We start from the raw sequence: 20,975 nt of genomic DNA, 5'->3' as shown, positions 1-20,975 counted from the left end.
AGGTCACCTTTGTCTCTCAACCTCTTGCAAACTGAATTCAACCTGTAACTCCCTTGTGGTTTGCATATTGCTAATTTTAAGAATTTCTTTCCACATCATTGCTTTTTGATGCTTTATTGGGAATTTGCTCACTCTGCTTTTATGCTGCATCTCTCGAAGCATCTTTTCTCTGGCTCTGACCTCAGCCTGTTCCTAGGTGGTCAGTGTAACCTTTGCAGCTTTTTCGTCGCTCCCGTTTGCTTGTCTCATTATATTACAGCCGCAGCTTTAAGGCGTGATTAGCTGTTTAAATCGTCTGCATCTGCTGGCAGGTGTTAGTCCGCGCAGCTACCTCGTCTCATAACATGCTGCAAGCACTCCAAGGATAATTCTGCACAGCACGGGTGTTTTTTCAGAGTGAGGACAGTGTGTTAAACAGATCAAGCGACATGTTAACAACGAAAAAGCAGGAGGATGGCCCGTCTGCCGGGCAAGACATTGCCTCAGGGAGTTAAAAACTGGACATGTCGCTACTATACCTGATCTTTGAGCACCTGCGTTTATGCTGTACAAGCAGGCTTTCAGGCTGTGCTGATGGGGCTTTGTTTTTATTCATGATTGCAGCTGCAGTGTTTTCGCTGCGCTAGTGGTGAAATTGTTTGTTTTCATCATTCCTGCCGCTTTCTGCGTAATAGGCATCTCCACACATGTCCTTTCAATATTTATTTATGTGTCCAAGTAGTTGAAGGCAAAGGAGGTTTTTTAAGTGGCCATCCTTCAGGGGTTGTGGCTCATTTTCTTGCACAGGATCTAGCGAAGCTGAGGCACTGTTGTTGACTCCAAAAGGCTTGGAGAAGGTCCCAGAGATTCCCTTTCTCTTCCTTTACTCCTTCCCCTGACAAGCGTGCAGGTTTCAAAATGCTGCTGCTGGTCTAATTGTGCCCGAATTGAGAAGAGTCCTGGAGCGACTCCACTGCAGTCAGACGTGACCTCAGCTCAGGCAGCGAGCTTGGGCCGTTGTTTCCGTCCCACAGCACATTCCCTGGTCCCAATTTGGGGCGGCGTAACTACGTCAGATGCAAAACATCTTTCAATATGAGGTGCAGCCTCAGCAGTTTAGGCACCGCGGGGCGGAGTTGGATGTGGTCAGTGTTTATGCTGGTGCACTTTTTGTCATTTTCAATAGTTCAGTTGTCTAACCAGTGCGTTTGGTGTAAGATCCCAGCATTAGATAAGGCATTATTCTTTGCTGGCAAGCAGATTACTTGTCATGACATGTTCAGGGTGCACTGCTGGTGCATAATGTACCGATCCATCATCCCCTAACTTTACAAGGATAAATGTGATCTCTCAAGCTAAGCTGATATATATAATCTCAAAAGTACATTCACCTGGGATATATATCAGGGTGATACTGAATTAATCTTTGTTAGATTTAGATAACTTCATCCTAGTGAATTTCTTGGTATGACAATGATGCAGCTGGATAAGAAGTCCACTTTCATCAAGTGATGACAGCTTCACTTTCCAGACAATTCTTACCACATTTGATTTATGCGGTGTGTTCCTGCATGCTGAAGGCAACAGGAATATCTTTTTGGGCTCTCTGGGAGTGGATCAGACCCTTTTGTTTGAAAGAAAGCTTCTGTCTGGAAGCAAACGTAAAAAGAGAAAAGGTCCAAGTGTAAACATAAAAAAAGAGGGCAGTCAGGAGATCTTAGGCCAGTAAATGATTCTGTATTGCAGAAGGTGATAAGATCCCTCTCTGGGATGTATTGAAGATGCATCTGTAGATAAGCATTGACATGCAGGGTAACAAGTCCAAACAGAGCATTTTCTATTGGCTTGACTAAAAATAAAAGGATAAGATGAAACATTTCATTTTTCCTTTCCAAGGCAAGAAAAGTATTTTTCCTGTTAAGGGGCGTTAGGAGCGGCCACGTCCTCCAGCATCCCTGGCCAGGACCCTCCTGCCCAGCCACTGGAGCCCAGCCCGGTGCCCTGGGGACAACGGCTGCCAGGGTCTCTGCCCAGGCTGAGGGATGTGGCTGCTGCTTTCCCGGTTGCCGGTTCCACCGGAGCTTCGTACTGCCAGCTCACCCAGCTTGCCCCCTGCCAGGTTTGGGGAAGATGCAGGCCCTTGCTGCTGCTAGCAGCCAGCACCAGGCACACGAGCTGCTATCTGCAGTCCCGCTCCAGCCACTGCTGCCTTGCTCATCCCAGTCCCCCCAGGAGCTGGGTTTTGGGACCTACACCGCTGCTGCCCGGTGACTGGAGGCAGAGACCTCCCGTGGCTTTGGCAGCCAGCAGCATGGACCTAGGGCAGCTGGCCCCTGGTGCACTCACGCTGGTTCCCCCAAAAGCTGGCGCCTGTTCCTTGCAACATGCACACATATGGGACAGAGTGAGATTACGCTGAGAGAGAGTTAGGAAGAGATTTAATAAGAAGGTAGGACAGACGGCGGTGGTAAGGCACAGGGCTCAGCCAGACACACGTAATGACCAGCCCCGTTTTACACATGACTGGCCCCTTCTGAACCCTTTCCTGTCTACCCCTGTGTTGTTCCTCCCTGCTCCCTTTCGCCTGCACATCCTTTCATCCATCTTTTCATCGTTTCTGTAGTTGTACCTGTCCCCCTCATCCCTCTCAGGCCGGTCCCCAGGACCTCCCCTAGTTTCAGTTGCAAAGCCAAGGTTGATCCTCCTGCAAGTGACACTTGCAGTTTCTTGATAGCACATCAACGAGAGGAACAGCCTCAAGTTGCATCAGCGGAGTTTTAGATTGGATATTAGGGAAAATTTCTGTATTGAAAGAGTTGTAAAGCATTGGAACAGCCTGCCCAAGGAAGTGGTGGAGTCACCATCCCTGGATGTGTTAAAAAAATGTGTAGACATGGCACTTCAGGACATGGTTTAGCAGGCATGATGGTGGTGGGTTGACAGGTAGACTTGATGGTCTTAGAGGTCTTTTCCAACCTTTATGATTCTATGATTCTGTGAGTGTGAGGGGCGAGCTTTGTTTCTTGTCCTTATCTCCATGTTTGTTTTGTCGTATCTGTGTCTCTGTATGCTTGGGGGTTTTTTGTCTTCCCCTTTTCTTATCATCAGCATTTAGGACTTCAGACAACCTTGCTGGAATAAACATTTTCACACTCCCTCGTACCCTCATCGATTAGTGTGACTGACCAGCTTTGGTTCTCGTCGCTGCCTCCCTTATCATTTGTCAGTCAGGTTTGTGTCCCTGTCTGTTCTTACTACCCCGTTTGTTTATTTGTTTGTTTGTTTATTGAAGAGCTCCTTGCCCAGATAGCCTTAAAGAAGCAGGCAGTCTCGTTCCACATACCCTTATTTTCCTATTTTTCCAGGAACTAAAAAGCAATTTTAAAAAGAAACAAAACCCTGTAGTATGTTTTCTTCTTATGAGCTTTAAAGAAGAAAAAGCTTTTATAAAATTGATTGTTGAAGTATGTAGTGAAAAAGTATATAGGAACCAGATGGACATTTGTTAAGGGAGAGAGGAGCACAGGCAGGGTTGAAAGATTTGTGCAATTGTTCCAACAACACCGGAAAAAAAAGAGGTAGCAGATGGAACTAGTAGATTGGAGTAGAAAGAGGAAATAATATTTTATGCTGACTAAGATAACCAAAGGTCTAGGCAGAAACATTCTAAAGACTAACATGAGGGGAAGGAATGTTAGCGGTAGTATGTGCCGGAAAGAAGTCGTCGTACCAAGAATGAAAATCCCTTTTTGTACTTCTAAGCACCAAGTTCATGATGAATTGGGGTTTTTTGGTATTTACCACTCAAGCTAGCCTCCAGGATCCTCAGTTTCTTCTTTGCATTGATGAATCCATCCACTTTTAGTACCAGTGCAGGTGACATTCGTACGTGTTTAATCCTGTCTTTGAGACCATGTCTCCTGTCTTCACCCATTAGATTCTTTCACACTAGTAAACTGAAAAATCCTTTGAGGAAAGCATCTTCCAATCCCCAGCACATGGAGAGTGATTTAAAAATGTTGGTAATCTTGGTTTTATCCTCTTCTGGTACTCTGCAAGAAATATAATAGATTTCAGCTGAGCTCAGATCTATTGCCCAGGAACAGCCAAATGGGAGGTGGGCGCAATCCTTGCTAAGAAACTGAGCTGATGATGTGTAATACATAAGAAAAGTTAGCTTACTCACTGTCTTTCTTGGCTTCTCAACACTAACAGGAAGAAAAAGCAGTAAAAAGTTACTTTTTTTTTCCTTAAAGAGAGTAGTTATACTTACAAAAATAATTATGATTTCTGTACCTGCTTTTAGGATAAAACTTTTATTTTTAAGCCAATAAACCACTGTGGATTTTTCTCTTCACATTTTATACCAGCAAATGCACTTGTTTATAAAAGTAAAGGAATAGTGTTCCTTCCCACACGAATCTCCCCAGCTAAGATAGATGCATTCTAACTTAAATTTAGAGTTTCTGTATCATGTGTAGCTTTTGGGAAAAAGAGGATCATTGAGATTAGTTCTGACCATTTTATTTGGATAACATAGCAAATGGCACAAACTGCTTTCATATGAAGTTAGGTCACTCGCTTTTTGTGGAAGTTTGTTTTAATCAGTTTTTCATGGTGGTTTTCTGCCATCTGGTCTGGAATGTATTACAGGCATGAGCTTCTATGGAATTACTTAAATGAGAGATGTGCCACCCTAATATTTAATTTCTCCTCCCTGCCTCCTCTCTTTTTTTTTTTCCTCTCTAGCAGTGAGAAGTGCTTTTTAAATTTCAGATTTGAAAGAGTAAATAGTGAAAACTGTGATTTTGAAGATAAATGGAGCACTTTGGTAGGTTAAAGCTGATCCGCTGAAATTTTTCATCTCGGTTTCATCATTTTTCCACAATATCTGGTTTGTTGGGAGAGGAAACGGAAACCTGCCAAAAGCTGTCACTGCGCTGAGGAAGAACCAAATGGTACTTCTGAAAGATGAACCACGATGCAGAAAGTCAGGCTGTCAGTATGTACAGTACAATTTAACAGGGCAGAGAAGAATGTGGTTCTCGTGGAGGAAAAATTGCCCCAGAATGAATTAAAATTAGAATTTGAATCTATGCGTTTTATTTTAGTAGCAATTAAAAAATAACAGCAGTTTCAAGTGGCTCTGAGCATAGAGGGAGGTGGAAAAAGAGATTGAACAGTTTCTATTTACCTCTGTTGCCAGTTCCTGGCATGTGGGTCATAGTGAGAATTTTCCTAGTATACGAGCTGAAAAACCCTGAGCAAAATTCTCTCTTCAGCTTCATTTGATATCTTAGCTAATGTGCACTTCACTAACGACAGTCACTGATCTTCCATCAAACACACAAGTAGCAGTGCAGATGCTTAAAAGTTTTATGCCAGTAAAATATGAGGGTTTCTGGCGGGGAAAATGAGAAAGTAACTTCTTCCATTATGGTTGCAATAAGCTATTCTTATATCCTAGATTTCTCAGTAAGTTATGGTTTAGCTGTGAATGCTCAAGGCTAACAGAGAGAAATGTAAATAAGGAGCTTTCTAATACAAGTTAAATGTTTTTAAGTTACTGGGAGCTTTTTTTAAAATACTGTTGTATATTTAGAAGTGTAAAACTGGTAACATAACTTTTTAAATTGTGAGTTTGAGTATTGTGATTCTAGAATTTTATTCTTTGTCATTGGTTTTCAAACATGATAGCTTTTTGTTTTTAATGAGGTTTTTATGTGGAGAGTAGGGGCTACTCATCGGTGACATTTGTATCAGAAAATATATCACGCTGTGAAGTTTCAGAATGGTCTTGTGGAAGAAAGCTGAGGGTTTTTTTCATGATTCAGGACAGCAAATCAGATCAGACCTGAGTCTTGCAGGAACTTTCCCAAAGGAGATGAAATTCGGGGCAATGACAAGCAGGATATTTAAAGTGGGAGATTGTATGCTTATGGAAGTTGAAAGCTTGTGAAAGCGTATAGCACTGTGCTCAGCATAAATGTAAAAATCAAGTAAAAAACTGTTGACAGTGCACAGATTGTGCTGTAAAGGGTAATTATACAATAGTCTGTCCCCTCCTGCTAGCGTGGGGTATAGATTACTGTGAGCCTTGAAAGGAGGCACTTACTGTCCTTCCTAGGGTCCCTCCTCCCTGAGATGACGGCTCGGTACAGCCCGAGCGAGACCAGCGCTCTGTCCCTTCCCCAGCCTTCGACGGCGTTGCCCTGTTTTTTTTTCCTGCAGGCAATATCTAGAGCATGAAGTTTACTCCCAGTCTCAGATGTGAACCTGGCAGGAGAGCAAAGCAAAGCCCTACCCTTGGCGGGGTCAGCTCGGTGTGTGCTGTGCCCGCATGTGATCATGTGTGTGCTGCAGCCGTGCGTGATCACGAACCTTTTACCAGCGTGCAGACTCGCAGCAGCAAAGTGGTCAGGGCTTTGCTTTTAATTCCCATGTAACATCTCCGACTGGCTTGTAGAGGCACCACTAAGATCCACATTGGTTGTACCTGGCTTGTAAAGCTACGCAACCTAAAGACAGGTCTGCTGGCTGCCTCCCTGTGCTGCCCTAGGCTCCCAGCTGTAGTCCCAGAGACGGCCCATGACAACTGCAAAATGTGGCTTGTCCCTCATCTCTCTTGCACTGCGGTGGTGCACGTGCCTTCCCTGGTGTGTGGTGGAGACATAGCTGCGCCGATCAACAGAGAGGACTGGGGACCAATCCGTGGCTTCAATGCTGAGCAGCACAGGCTGGCTCACGAGGACATTGGTTGAGTCCCTGTAGCGTATTTGTCTTGAAGAGAACTAGCTGGAGCACCTGGAGCAGAGTCAAAGGGTGAGCTATCATCATTAAGCTATCTGAGCAATCAGAAATCCAGCATCTCTGCTGTCTTTGAGGTCCTTTTTAATTTAACAGTTTGAGGTCCCTTTTAATTCAACAGGGAAAGTAAATTTCTCAGCACTGTTACAGCACTGTGTCCCCAGCAGCTACAAGGTATGGCTGTACAAAACCGTCGTCCTGAAAACAGATACTTGCAGAAGTTCTTGGTGTCCTCTGAAGTAGGAGAATTTTTAGAGCAAGACTTAGTGAAGATGGTATGGCTGCAGTCAGTTGCATGTCTGTGTGACTTTGTGCGTCTCGGTGCAGGTCTGAACCATCCAGTCTTAAAAACTGAGACTACTGAGTTTGGAAAAGTGTTGGATGGCGTTTGAGAGCTGGAAAAGAGAAATAGTCTAGAGAAAGTGTTGAGAGAAAACTGATCTCTGCAGCTGGACTAAGCAAGACTTTTCTTCTCTGCATCACTAGTGTGAGCTGTGGGTCTGCTCGTACATTTTGCAGTGTAAGCCACAGATGGATTTTTAAGATCATCTGTGAGCTTTTTTTATAGCAAATATTGTCATAGTTTAGAGGCAAGAGGATACTGGTGAAGATCCTGTTTTCTTCTGCCTTTTTTTTTTCCCCAGCACCTGACAGTTGTAGCATACGATTCTTTATCATCGGTTTTGTGTTAGTTACAGGACACTATGAAGCATTTCAGGGCTGCTGGAAGCTCCGAAAGAGCTTCTGAACTTGGAATCTCTTACAGTGCTGACACTGCAGGATTTCCAACAAACTCTTTGCTCTGCGTCTTCTCCGTTCCTCCTTGGGTCCCCTTCCAGCATCTCAGCTCTGCCAGAATGTCTGCAGCCTGTCCCTGACCCAGCCACTGCAGAAACCGTAAACCCAGGTGATCTCTCCAGTCCTTGTTCCTGCGCCTTTGTTCCCCTGTCCCTTGTGGACATTTGTACATGTTGCTACATACAAGTAAGTTGTTCACGCGAACAATTGAAGTTAGATAGTGCTGAAAAAGATACCACTGCTGGGCGATCCCAAGAGACCTGGTGGCTGGTATACTGTAGCTGAACTAGGTCATGCATCTGCCCTGTGCGTACCTAGTGCTGCAGCGCTTGGGACTGCAGAGAATGCCACTGAGAAAAATAAACCAAAGAACTAGCTGGCATGTATTGGCTGAACTATATTTTCTGCCTGGCTTTCTGAAAAGAAATTAATTAGGCACGCTAGTATGCCCTCGTGCAAATTGTTTATGGTTTTGACTTGATGCACCTAGGCCCATTAAGCTGGAAGTGGAACTGGGTATGGCTGCTGGAACAGAACACAAGGGACGTTTCTGCCAGAGCGTTGGTGTAGTGTGCTGTCTTAGCTGTTTTCTCACTTCATGCTCCAGCACAGTTGCTGCCATCCCTCATTTCTCCCGGTACATTAAACATCCAGGGTTCAGGAATGCAAATGATTATGCTGAGTGAATCATCTCCATAGCCTTGTGCATCCAGAAAATATCATTGGTTTTAGCTGTATGTTCACAGTGTGCTGCTGAGTAATGCAGTGTACTGGTGGTTTCTGAAACTTTAAATATCTGGCATATGACAGCTTAAAGACTGACCTATATTGTCATGTGATGAAGGTTAGTGTAAATCCATTGATATCAGGGAACTGTGTCAATTTAAAGCATCAAAACAGGACCTTACTGATTGTATTGCTATTCTATATCAGGGTATATTCACAATAGAGGAATCTTTTAGGATGCGATATTCCTCAGGTTGTTCTTTTTAACATAAAAAATGCAGATGTGAGGAGAGGTAGAAGAAATGGTCTAATTTTTATAACAAGCAGCACCAGACTGAAGAGGACTTGAGATTACAAGCAAAGTGCTAGATTTGCTGGAGTACGTCAGGTTCCTGACTCAAGCTTGGTAAAGCAAAGCGGCACTGTGCGCTGTGGCTTGTTAGACTAGCAGATTAGAGAAGGGAAATTTTGGCTTTGAGGCAAATTCAGGTAAAAATATGTTGCTTGTTAAAAAGTGTATTTGTTTTCCAAATCATTATCTGGGTAAAGCCTCTGGATAAAAACCTCAGCAGTAGCTCCTGAGCGTTGCACATCACTGTACAAACTATTCTGGCCCCTCTCTGTAAAACGAGAGACTGAATTCCACCGCTGTTACTGTTTGATTAGCTGCTGTGGGAATATGTATACTCAGATGCTAGGGAGGTAAAGGTCTAACAGCCAAAGCAGCTGATCCACTGGATGATCCTCCTGGCGTTTGGAGACCTTCTGGGAATGTAACCACTTCCACAAGCAGGAGTTTACGGCCGTGGCTGTTGTTTGTCCCATGTGATTCATGGCTAACCTCACGTTCTTCAGAGCTGCTGACAGCCTTGACATTTACAGCTGCTTTCAAACCTGCAGTTTGGCTTTATCTGAAAAATACCTTGGCCTTATCAAATGGATGCCCTTAAGCTATTCTGTTTTCCTGTCTCTGAGTTGTGCTGTACACCCCAGACCATACCTTCTCCTCGTTCCAAAATACCCTTTGGCCTGGTTGTTAGGTTCAAATCTAAAGTTTTTTCGGGCAATGTGCTACTGGTGCTTCAGGGAGACAAGCCACTAATGGTAGCTTTTGTTCCTGTTTGATTATTCAGTAATACTTGAAGATAATGGCTTAATCTGTGTTCACATCTTTTATGTTTATTGTAATTGCATAAAGCATATGGAAGTTATTTAGTGTTAATCGTCATAAGTCCGTTGATAGAATTTCTACCATAATTCAGTATTGATTACACTGAGCATTAAAGAAAAGGAGCTTAATTTTTGCGCTGGCTGAATCTGAAAGAAATCTTCTCGATTCCGTAGGAGACAGCGACTTGCGTCCCTTAATCATTTGAATGTGAACATCTGTAAAAGCTGATGTTCTTTGGATTTTGGAGAGAAAAGGTAGCTCAAAGAGGTGCAAACCTGGGAGTTTATAGTTTGACCATAGTTTCACATACAGCTCTTGTTGGGAAGGTGCTTACCATCTCCTCCACAACCCAGGTGATATCACCGCAATCTAACTCTTGTTGCAGTAATGGTTTGGTACCTTTGTGAAGGAAATTAGTGTAGAGACCTGAGTCAAATAAAAAGAAATGAAGCTAGGGCTGGATGTATATTTTTTGCTTATTAAAGCTTCCAGAGAATATAGTTTAAGTTGTCCCCAAGCGATTACACAAAATCAGGCTCAGTAGTTTCAGCTGAACAACACAGCGCTCGGTTCAGGAAACTGCCCAAGGCAGATGCCATGTTTTATGTGAGAGGCAAGTAATGCCCTCAGTCACTGAAGTTGTGTTAGATCCAAGTTCAGTTCTCTGTTCTGTTTGAAGGGACTTAAACCTCTGTATCTCAGCTAGTAGGAGGCAGTCGTAACCATCAGCAAAGGGGCGTGCTGGGCTGGTGCCATCATCTGCTCATACTGCTCCAGTGTGTGTGATGAAACAGGGAGGGCCTGAAGGCCGGATGACTCTACCACCAGTTCAGATGGTCACTCTCTTCTTGTCTTCTTCTCTGATTTAATGAGTATTGCGTGTCCAGCAAAAACAGCTTTAACAGGAGGGATTGAAAGACCCTCCTTCACTCATTGCTGAAATCTGAGATTGCATTGCCCACGTGAATATCCTGCCAATGGTGTTTTCTGGAGTCAAACTCCAGCCTGTTCTGACAACTTGTTGTTATTGACTCTTCCCTGAGATAGGGAGCAAAAGAGAGAAAGGTTTTCTTGCCTGGTATGTCAGAATGTGAGAAAGTGCAACCACATCTGAGTATATTATATAGTATATTATTATTAGTAGTATATCCGAGTGTATTATATAAAACAAGAGGCATAGCACCTCTAGATGCGTGACACGGGAAGAACACCCAACTACAGTTACAAAGCTGCTCCTATGTAGTGTGGTATCTATGCCACTGACCCTTCTCTGGCATTTGGAAACTAAGAAATAGTGAATTGATTGTTCTGCTCCACTTCTCTTAGCCAGTGCATAGAGGGCTGTAAAGTACTCAGTGACATACACTGCCTTTCAAAAGTATTACTTTAGTCCTAGCAAATAACAGTTATTTCCTGTTACCTTAAAAGAAAAAAAGTTTGGTTTTTGCTTCTTTTACACTATATCTCCCTTGAAGTTAATGAGGGGAAAGAAGGTGAAGGAACTCTAGCATTTTCACAGGTATCAAGACAGTTGAAGAGATTAGCAAAAGCTCCAGCATGTTTCAGCTCTCTGTACGTTGATTTTTTTTTTTTTTTTGGTTGACAGCATCCTAGCTATAGCAATTTAAATTGAGTACAGGCTGTACTAACAGTTGAGGAGAAACCTTGGCGGTTTAATCGTGTTGAACAGAAGTTTAAGTGGCATTCTCAGCATTAGACATCATACATCTTGGAAAATATATCTGGATGATCTACTTAAAATAGTGGGCTCTCCTAAGGGTACCATACTGGAAGCACAGTGCTAGGAGCACCTGTCAAGCCTTAAGAAAAGGTAAAAGGAAGTTGACTCCACTAAAGGGCAAAGAAAAGGAGATTAAGGAAACAAAGAAACATCCTACCAAAAGCTGAAGTTTTTTTCCAAAGGAAATGGAATTTATTATAAGCTCTGGCTGACTGAATATTTTATCTATGTGGCAGGCAGAAAAAGTTTCCAAAAAGAACTAACTACAGGAATGAAAACCTAATGCTATGTCCTCCCAGCAACAGCACAAGCCAAAAAAGAGCAAAAACCACCCACTCCACCTGCCATGTGTGTATGGTCAATTGATGACCATGTATAAGAGAAGTGCTCAGACATAGGGAGGCTGCACGAATTATTTACATCTGTGTTCACTGTGGAAGAAACTGAGGATGCTCCCTGTGCCCATGGGGAGACTCAGCAGGCTGAAACTGAGGTAATTATTAGAGAATTCATGGTACACATACAGGATAGATGTGGATGTGTTGGCAGGAATGGAGTCACCTGTGAGTGCTGAAGAACAGTAGTGTGTACTTCCTCACTTAGAACTGCCTTGGTACTTGAAGTCTGAAAGGTGTTAAAAATGGGATCAGTGTTAAACATAATTCAAATTAAAAACAGTTGAAGTAGTTCTGTAAGCCTGACATCTCTACCAGCTGAATTGGTAGAAACTATAGTATAAGATAATATTAGTGAACACTGTGATAAATGCATGTGCTCTTGTGAAGAGTCAGCACTGCTGAGTACAAGGGAAATTCTACCTTGTAAAACTTTTGGAGTTCTTTGAATAGATGCGTGTGGATAAGGGTAGTCTGTATCCAGTAAATAAAGTCTATTTGAATTTCTAAAAGGCTTTTGTCAAAGGGATCAAGGCAATCATGATGTAAGAGGGAAGGTATTGGTAAAATAATTGGTTAGAAGAATGTGGAGAATAAGAGAGAAGGCAAATATTTGGAAGTAAGATTCACTAGGGTTACTGCATTGACAAACTACACCAGTACTGGGCAGTCTTCTGAGCTGAAACTGTTTGGATGTGCAGTTTGAAATATAGTGGTCATGTTCTTACTCATTCCTAGATGTCCATGTATGAGCTGCAGAGTGAAGGGTGAGCTCTTTCAAAGATCTAGCATGCAGCAGATCAACACTTCAACACTGTTGGAAGCCTGGAGGAGCATCTACAAATGCTTCTAGGCATAACTGAACCCCACCAGAATTGATGAGAAATACTGCTGTAAATTAATATCAGATGAAAGTAAAGGCTTTTCCTTCAGAAGGCACATTCGGAAAGCTCACTGAAGGTAGTGACTGCAAGGTCTACAGCTGCAGTGCTTGGGCTGGCTTGAATTCTCCTGGCACATTTCCAGGGATTTTACTAATGGCGTGAGCTCTTATGCCAAGGACTGGAAGGCATTTCCTGGTCTGCTGAACTGCTGTTTGTTTCTCTCTTTTTCTATTTTTTTAGCCTCATGTTTGGCTTCTGCCAATCTAACTACTCCAGAGCAATTTACCACTTCTGCTTATACTCAGGTGGCTGCTAGTTCGTTGCTTAATTGCAGTGCTCATTGCCCTAGGGGTGCCAAAATACGTGAGGTTGCCCAGAGGGAGTGGCTAGTTGAGGAAATATGAAGATCTTCTTTTGAATATTTTGGAGTTGTGTGATTTGATTTTACTCTATGTAAAATATTGTAGATTCACCACATATTCCCGTGGGCTCTAAACAACTGTTTTTTATTATCATGCTTTTATTTGACAGTGTTGTTTAATAGGGATCTGCGCTCCAACTGCAGGCCATGTGGCATGATCTCAGAGATTGCTGATGATACATGTACTGTAGTTTAAATAAGGTGCTCACATACTTAAAAAAGAGCCTTAGTTACAGTTATTGCCATAATGCCTGTTAAGCATCTACTGTTTTAAATAATTTCCCTTCAGTCTACACTTACTGTAGTGCAGAGCATCTTTAAAAAGAATCACAGAATCACAGAATAGTAGGGGTTGGAAGGGACCTCTGTGGGTCATCTAGTCCAACCCTCCTGCCAAAGCAGGGTCACCTACAGCAAGCTGCACAGGACCTTGTCCAGGCGGGTCTTGAATTCATCTCCAGAGAAGGAGACTCCACAACCTCCCTGGGCAGCCTGTTCCAGTGCTCCGTCACCCTCAGAGGGAAGAAGTTCTTCCTCATGTTCAGACGGAACTTCCTGTGCCTCCGTTTGTGCCCATTGCCCCTTGTCCTGTCACTGGGCACCACTGAAAAGAGCTTGGCCCCATCCTCCTGACACCCACCCTTAAGATATTTGTAAGCATTTATAAGGTCCCCTCACAGCCTTCTCTTCTTCAGGCTAAACAAGCCCAGCTCCCTCAGCCTTTCCTCCAAGGAGAGATGCTCCAGTCCCCTCACCATCCTCGTAGCCCTCCGCTGGACTCTCTCCAGGAGCTCCTCATCTTTCTTGAACTGGGGAGCCCAGAACTGGACAGAGTACTCCAGATGGGGCTGCACTAGGGCAGTGTAGAGGGGAAGGAGAACCTCCCTCGACCTAGTGACCACACACCTCCTAATGCACCCCAGGATCCCATTGGCCTTCTTGGCAGCCAGGGCACACTGCTGGCTCATGGTTAACCTGTCGTCCACTAGGACACCCAGGTCCCTCTCCACAGAGCTGCTCTCCAGCAGGTCCACCCCAAGCCTGTACTGGTGCATGGGATTGTTCCTCCCCAGGTGCAGGACCCTGCCCTTGGCCTTGTTGAACCTCATCAGGTTCCTCTCTGCCCAACTTTCCAGCCTGTCCAGGTCATGCTGAATGGCAGCACAGCCTTCCGGTGTATCTACCACACCTCCCAGTTTGGTGTCATCAGCAAACTTGCTGAGGGTACATTCTAACTCTTCATCCAGGTCGTTGATGAAGTTGAACAAGACTGGGCCCAGTACTGACCCCTGGGGGACACCACTAGTTACCAGCCTAAACGGATTGATGTTTAGCTTTGCTGGTTTTGGAAAGAGTATCTATTAAAAGCACATTTTAATTTGAGTTGGCAGAATAAGGATCACACACAGTCCCAAAATACCAGTGAAAACTGATCTTAATGTCATTGCTTTGGTGTATAGGATGGCTCTGTGTTCCGATGAGAAACACAGCGTCAGCTTTCCCTTGGCACTATATATAGTATTCCCAGGGTGGCAGCTCAAGGGCAGTAATGGGTGGAGGTTTAAGAAAAAACAAATACTGAATTCAGTCAGAAGGGGAGCCTTCCTCTTCATGAGGGTTAGAGCCTACCTCTGCAAGGTCAAACTGGGCTTTCTGAATGCATCAGATTATTCTGAATGTCACATGGTAAGGACAGCGTGTCATTAGGATGTAGTCTGCAGTCACTGCAGAAAGAGTGCGTTTCCTTGCTTTTGGGTCTTTGGAGCTGCTGGTGGGAGTGACCAGAATCCCTGACCTGCAAAAAGCCATTTAAAAGGTGTTTAAATGGGAGAATCAGGCTAATTTGTTTGTCTTTGGGACCAGAGATGAGAGGAAAGCATGGGTTATATTTGAGGTTGGAAGCCGCTGTTGATAAGCAAGAGGAGGCAGTGTGGGGTCCCAGCAGGCTGCAGGCTGAGCCTACGGGACGAGCTGAAGTGAGTTTTGGAGATAGTTATGCCCTGCAAGGAGCCAGCATCTCGTTGAGAATCTGAGTGGAAGATCTGCTGTCTTTGGGTCCGTAAAGGGCAGTCAGGTGGGAAGAGAGGAGAAGAAATGGAAAGGAAAAGATGGGAATAGCAGCACCCCATCCATGCCATGAGCTCTTGAATGGGTGACTGTGGTGCCTGTGGAGGGACCCGCACTGAGAACAGGGGAGAATCCCTCGTGTGGAAGCTGTTTGACATGAGATTGGACAAAGCACTAGGATCTACCACAGGAATAAAAGCTGCCTGCATTGATGGAGAATATTTGGCATCTGTAATTGTAATGGTTTAATGATCAGCATTTGTGATTACTCGTGTTACTTCATACCTTTTCTAATCACTCTGAAGTACATTGCAGGCCTGAAATTTTTTTGCCTGAGACTCCGAGCGTCCTTCCAGTGAGATCAGAGCTGGTTGTGCCATTGACTTTAGTGAGATTATCGTTGAATCTTAAGTCAGGTAGCTGTCCTTAGGCTGAGTAAACAATGGCTTTTGTAGTTGGGGAAGCTGGGATAAAAAAAGAAAAGGGGTCAATTTGCAGTACTTTTAAGTGCTTGTTTCTGGCTCCCTGTGTGGACAAGTAGAATAATCGACCTTGCACCTAGTATGTGCCAAAAGTGCCTATGTGGAGAATGAGCGCGTGGAAACTCGTGTGCTGTTAATTCACACACAGCCCTTGTTTTAGTAGGATTGACTACACAAGCCCTGAAGGGGCAGATAATCAAGGAGAGCATGATATAAATGAGAGCACATGGCATTGAGGAGGGCTTCACTGCTTGAAAGCGTAAAAGCAGTCTCAGAAATGAGTGCAGTAAAACTCCTGGGTCACAGCAGTGGAGGTCCAGATGTGTGGTTGCAAGCTGACTTGTTGTGACTCCAGCTGCAAGTGTATTACAGCAGCTGCAGCAAATTGCTCAGTCATTCTCAGCGAATGCTGACATCAAATTATCTAAATTTTTGTAAGGTTATGCTTTGCTATAGGGACAAATACAGAAGTCTTTATATGCCTTCTGGTCTATTCCGTTGAGCAATATTTGTCTTAATTTTAGAATAATACACTATTTCTTTGGTATCTGAGCTGTTCCCCTCATCATTCAATCTTTTTTTTTTTCTTTTTGGTAAGTCAACTTGCAATTAATTCAGAATGCTGAACTTGTGACTTTGCAGATGCCAACACAGCAAGTGACTGGAATGTCATCACAGGTGTGAGATAGGCACTGTCTGAGGAGACCAAAAAGAAACCAAGATGCGAGAAAATGCTGCCGTTGTTATCTGCAAGCGGGTTAGCTCAGTGTCACTGCAGCAGATTTGTTGTGGTTACTGGAAGGCAACTCTTGGTACCAGAGAGCAGTCCTGTCCCTGAATATCTGATAAAGAACATCAATAAGAATGTTAAAAACAAATTAAAAACAAAAAGCAAAACACTTAATGCTCTTAAGTCTTTGACTGTACTGTCATGACAATGTACTGTGGCAGTTTTCTCTTGGATGCATCGTTCTCTCTGGAAAAGTAGAGCAGAGCATTTGAGGGGACTCCAGAGCCCGTATCAAGGAAATGATTTCCCTGATATCTGTGCAGCTGTGCCTACAAGTGCCTGTTGACAGTTGTGCTTACCTGGAGTGCTGTGTTCAGTTTTGGGCCCCGCACTACAAGAAAGACATCGAGTTGCTGGAGCGTGTCCAGAGAAGGGCAACGAGGCTGGTGAGGGGCCTAGAGAACACGTCTTATGAGGAGCGACTGAAGGAACCGGAGCTATTTAGTCTGGAGAAGAGGAGGCTGAGGAGGGACCTTATCGCTCTCTACAACTACCTGAAAGGAGGTTGTAGTGAGGCAGGTGTTGGTCTCTTCTCCCGGATAACTAGTGATAGGACAAGAGGCAATGGCCTCAAGTTGCATCAGGGGAGGTTCAGATTAGATATTAGGAAAAATTTCTTTACTGGAAGAGTGGTCAAACATTGGAACAGGCTGCCCAGGGAGGTGGTGGAGTCACCATCCCTGGAAGCGTTCGAAAAACTTGTAGATGTGGCACTTTAGGATGTGGTTTAGTAGGCATGGTGGTGTTGGGTGGATGGTTGGACGTGAGGATCTTAGAGGTCTTTTCCAACCTATGGTTCTATGATTCTGCCATAGAAATGTGTTGCTGATGGTTTTATTTGCTCGCTGTCCGTTGAGGAGAGCAGCAGAAGCGAAGCGCCAAGGCTGAACGTGCCGTGATCTGCTTTCACCAGTGCCCGCCGCCACCAGTGCCTCACCGGGTGGCCATCAAGCTGCCGGGACACATGACCGCACATCGCTGCGCAGCTCACGTCGTCTTCAGGTGCTGCTCAGGGCGTGGGAGATTCCAAAGCCAGTTTTATCAAAGTGCTGGCAGCCCACCATGTATTTGTGTGAGCTCGACTGCAGAAGGTCGGAGGATGACCTGGAAAGAGTACTGAGTGTTCAAAGCGTGTCAGGTAGAGGCGAGCACTAACCAGGAACCAGCAGCTCCTCACTCACAGAAGGCTGGGCGAGGGTCAGCACAAGGGGAGGAGTTTGTGCCCATCTGGATGCGAGGACTGCACCAGGCTGGCAGCGTCCACGCCGGAACAAGCAGGAAAAAAACATACCGTCATGCTCACGCATGCACTGCGGCTGCAGAGGAAGAGCCCTCCTGGTCTCTCTGTCAGGCATGGAGTAGCCTCATCGCTATCTGCTGGGAGATAGGCTGTGTGGTACCCTCAAAGCCACCGCTGGAATGGGGTAGCCTGCAGGAATCCCTGTCTGGACAGGGAGTTAAAGGAAAATGCACTTCATCTTCCAGTACCATTTCTAGGAACTTGCTGACGCACAGCATTTGTCCCCAGATTTCTCAGCCTCTAACCAGCTGCTGAAATGTCAGAAAGCTGGACAGGACTCGTATTTTTCCAAATGGGGAACAGAAAATTTCATTTGCTTCTAGTATCTACCCTCACGAGGAGCACAAGACGGGCAGCAGCTTTTTGGCTGTTAGGCTGTCAGACCAGCCGTAATCAGCATGTTTTATGCTCCTGCATGGGCTCCTGGCCACCTGTATGGTGTCCATCTGTTGCACTGGGCGTGCAGCCTGCTGACACTGCCTTCCGGATCGTCGGAATGAGGCACGGGTGTCCAGGAGGTGGTGATGTTCCTGAAGGACAGTTTGCGGTAGCGTGACAGATGCTGTCCCTTCCGCGTGAAGTCCCCTCCGTGCACCGCTCTCATGGCAGTGCCGTTCACTTCTCGTTACTTTAAGCCATTTGGGGAGATTCATCTCGAAGAAATGTAAATGCGTTGTGGCCATGATAGCAAATGAATATTCAGAGACAGTCCCTGGCCCTCTGAGCAATTTTTAAGTATTCATCTTAGAGCCACGCAGTGCTTTGCTGTGAATGGTAAATTTGCTGAAAAATGCAGTTTTAGAATAACCACATCTATTTGCCATCTGAAGTGAAATTTGTAAACTAGCTGTAGGTGGGAAGGGGCATGGTGAAACCATCTTCCAAAAGTGACAGAGGACCTCTTTTCTGCCTTCCCCTCTGCCAAGGTGCGGGGACCCCATCACATCAAGCTGTGTGCTCAAGTTCCCCTTACTGTGAAAGGAAGTTTGAACCTGCATCTCCCACCTCCCAGGGGATGTCCCAAGTTACAGGGAGGGGGACAGTCCAAAAACCTGCTGCTGGTCTTATTCTACCTGTTGTAAGCAATGAGGGTTATTAGAAAAGGGTTTGGATACTGAGGCTCTGAGTGCCTAGGTGAATGCTGAAAGTATGAAGCTAGGGATTTTTTTGTTGGTGTTACTCTCAGTGATTGTGTCCTGATGGAAATGGAACAAGTTCAATAGGATGGATGCAACTCCTGTACCTGATGATCTGACAGGTTGTCTTGCTGCTCCTTAGGAAGAGAGGATGGTGAAGCCTGTTTTGGGGAACACTTAGTTGAAGGTCTGATAGCAATGGAGTGAGAAGGGCCCGTGTGAGAAGGTACAACCAGCCAGTGCATTTCTGCCAGGCATCTTGATCTCAGCTGGTCTGCTGTATTCAGCTCTATATTGGCTATTTCTACAGAAAAGAATGCCAAATGCAATAAGTTATGAAATTATTTTTATTGCATTTTTTTGTATGTTCAGATTGAATTGATTGCTTGCTTAGAAGGCAGTGGCTTTGTCTACGTTAGAAAATATCACCACGCAGTAGGAGCAGACCCGCAAACAGAGCGAAACAGTAATGAAAACCCAGGCAGATTTCAGGGGATTTGTTTCAAAACAGCTTTACTCTAATTTCACTTGAAGGAAATTTTGAAAGAAACTTGTAGCAAATCAGGAGACCAAGTACTGCATGTTGAAAATGTCAACAAAACCTTTCAACTTATTAGGAGTATTTCAAGTTTTCTGCCAAAACAAAGACTTCAAATAACCTGCACATGTTCATGAGATGTTTCAATGCTGTTGAAGCTGTATTTTTTGTTGGCAATCATTTCAGCTGATATTTTATCTAGTGCTGCTTGAGGTCATCTGGCATCCTACTTAAACCTGTGTATCTTGCTGTGTGTGTGATTCTTGCTGTTGTTTCACAGAGGTCTATCAGCAAAACTGATCTCTTCATAACCCTTTAAAAAAGGTATTCTTATATCTGTCTCTCTGTCTGCACCAGAGAAAGGAAAAAAAAAATCCAGTGCTGCTGTCTCAAGGTTTTGTTCCTCATCCTTAGCTTCGTGACTATGAAATCAATCATGACACATTTGCCTTAGCTGCGGAAAACTGAGAGAGGAGACAGCAACAAGGTCAAGACGGGCATTTGTGAGCTGAGTTAAAAATTAGGGATCACGTGCAGGAGAGCAACCCAGCTGCAATGAAAGGAGTGCATGAAGCTTGTGCAGAAGTGGCTTTTAGTGGAGTAAACTTTGCCTGCATGCTGAAGGCTATAGATACTGCCATGTGGTGAAGGTGGGGAGGGCTTACTGTTGTGCTGAAGGTTGTGTGGACTCTGGAAAGAAAGCAGATTATCGAGAGTAAGTCATTGGTACTTTCCTATGCAGAAATATCCTCCAGTGCAGTCTGCACCCCAGGACAGCAAGTGCTTCTGTTTGCAAGTTTGTGGTTTAGGCAATGGATGTTACCCATAGCTCTGGTTGACCTTCGTGTGGGTTACGTCCAATGATACTTTAATATGTTACTGAGATGTGATTTGCGTAGTGTCGGGTGACAGGACAGGTCAAACACCAGCGCAGGTTTTGGTGTGTGGGAATGGCCTAGGATCTCCTGCCAGATGTCTCACTCATCTTGGCATGTCCAGGAGCAGATGGCAAGGAGAGGTTGTACTTGTGACAGAATACTGGTTTTCACAGAATCACAGAATCACAGAATCACAGAATGGTAGGGGTTGGAAGGGACCTCTGTGGGTCATCTAGTCCAACCCCCCTGCCAAAGCAGGGTCACCTACAGCAGGCCGCACAGGACCCCGTCCAGGCGGGTCTTGAATATCTCCAGAGAAGGAGACTCCACAACCTCCCTGGGCAGCCTGTTCCAGTGCTCCGTCACCCTCAGAGGGAAGAAGTTCCTCCTCATGTTCAGACGGAACTTCCTGTGCCTCAGTTTGTGCCCATTGCCCCTTGTCCTGTCACTGGGCACCACTGAAAAGAGCTTGTCCCCATCCTCCTGACACCCACCCTTCAGATATTTGTAGGCATTTATAAGGTCCCCTCACAGCCTTCTCTTCTTCAGGCTGAACAAGCCCAGTTCCCTCAACCTCTCCTCGTAGGGGAGATGCTCCAGTCCCCTCACCATCCTCGTAGCCCTCCGCTGGACTCTCTCCAGTAGCTCTTCATCTTTCTTGAACTGGGGAGCCCAGAACTGGACACAGTACTCCAGATGAAGCCTCACCAGGCCTAGCATAGGAATTTGGACTAGCATAGCAGTCTAACACCAGGGATAAAACAGACATCAGCAAATAGGTATTGGCATTTTAACAGGTTGTAACCTGATGTAGTTTTTATATCAAGAGATGAGAAGACTATCATATTAGAGAAATAATCTG

At 44.8% G+C, this 20,975-nt stretch overlaps 1 protein-coding gene across 1 annotated transcript in view; it reads left to right on the top strand.

Annotated features, from left to right (window-relative positions):
- ST8SIA1 (ST8 alpha-N-acetyl-neuraminide alpha-2,8-sialyltransferase 1) overlaps positions 1–20,975 on the top strand; it is a 145,185-nt gene that overhangs the window by 107,282 nt on the left and 16,928 nt on the right. The gene's annotated exons all lie outside the window — the stretch shown is intronic.

Source organism: Opisthocomus hoazin, chromosome 1 (assembly GCF_030867145.1).
Source record: "Opisthocomus hoazin isolate bOpiHoa1 chromosome 1, bOpiHoa1.hap1, whole genome shotgun sequence".
NCBI classification, from domain to species: Eukaryota; Metazoa; Chordata; class Aves; order Opisthocomiformes; family Opisthocomidae; genus Opisthocomus; species Opisthocomus hoazin.
Note: the sequence above shows the minus strand (reverse complement) of the source record. Positions and strands in the feature narration are given on the sequence as shown.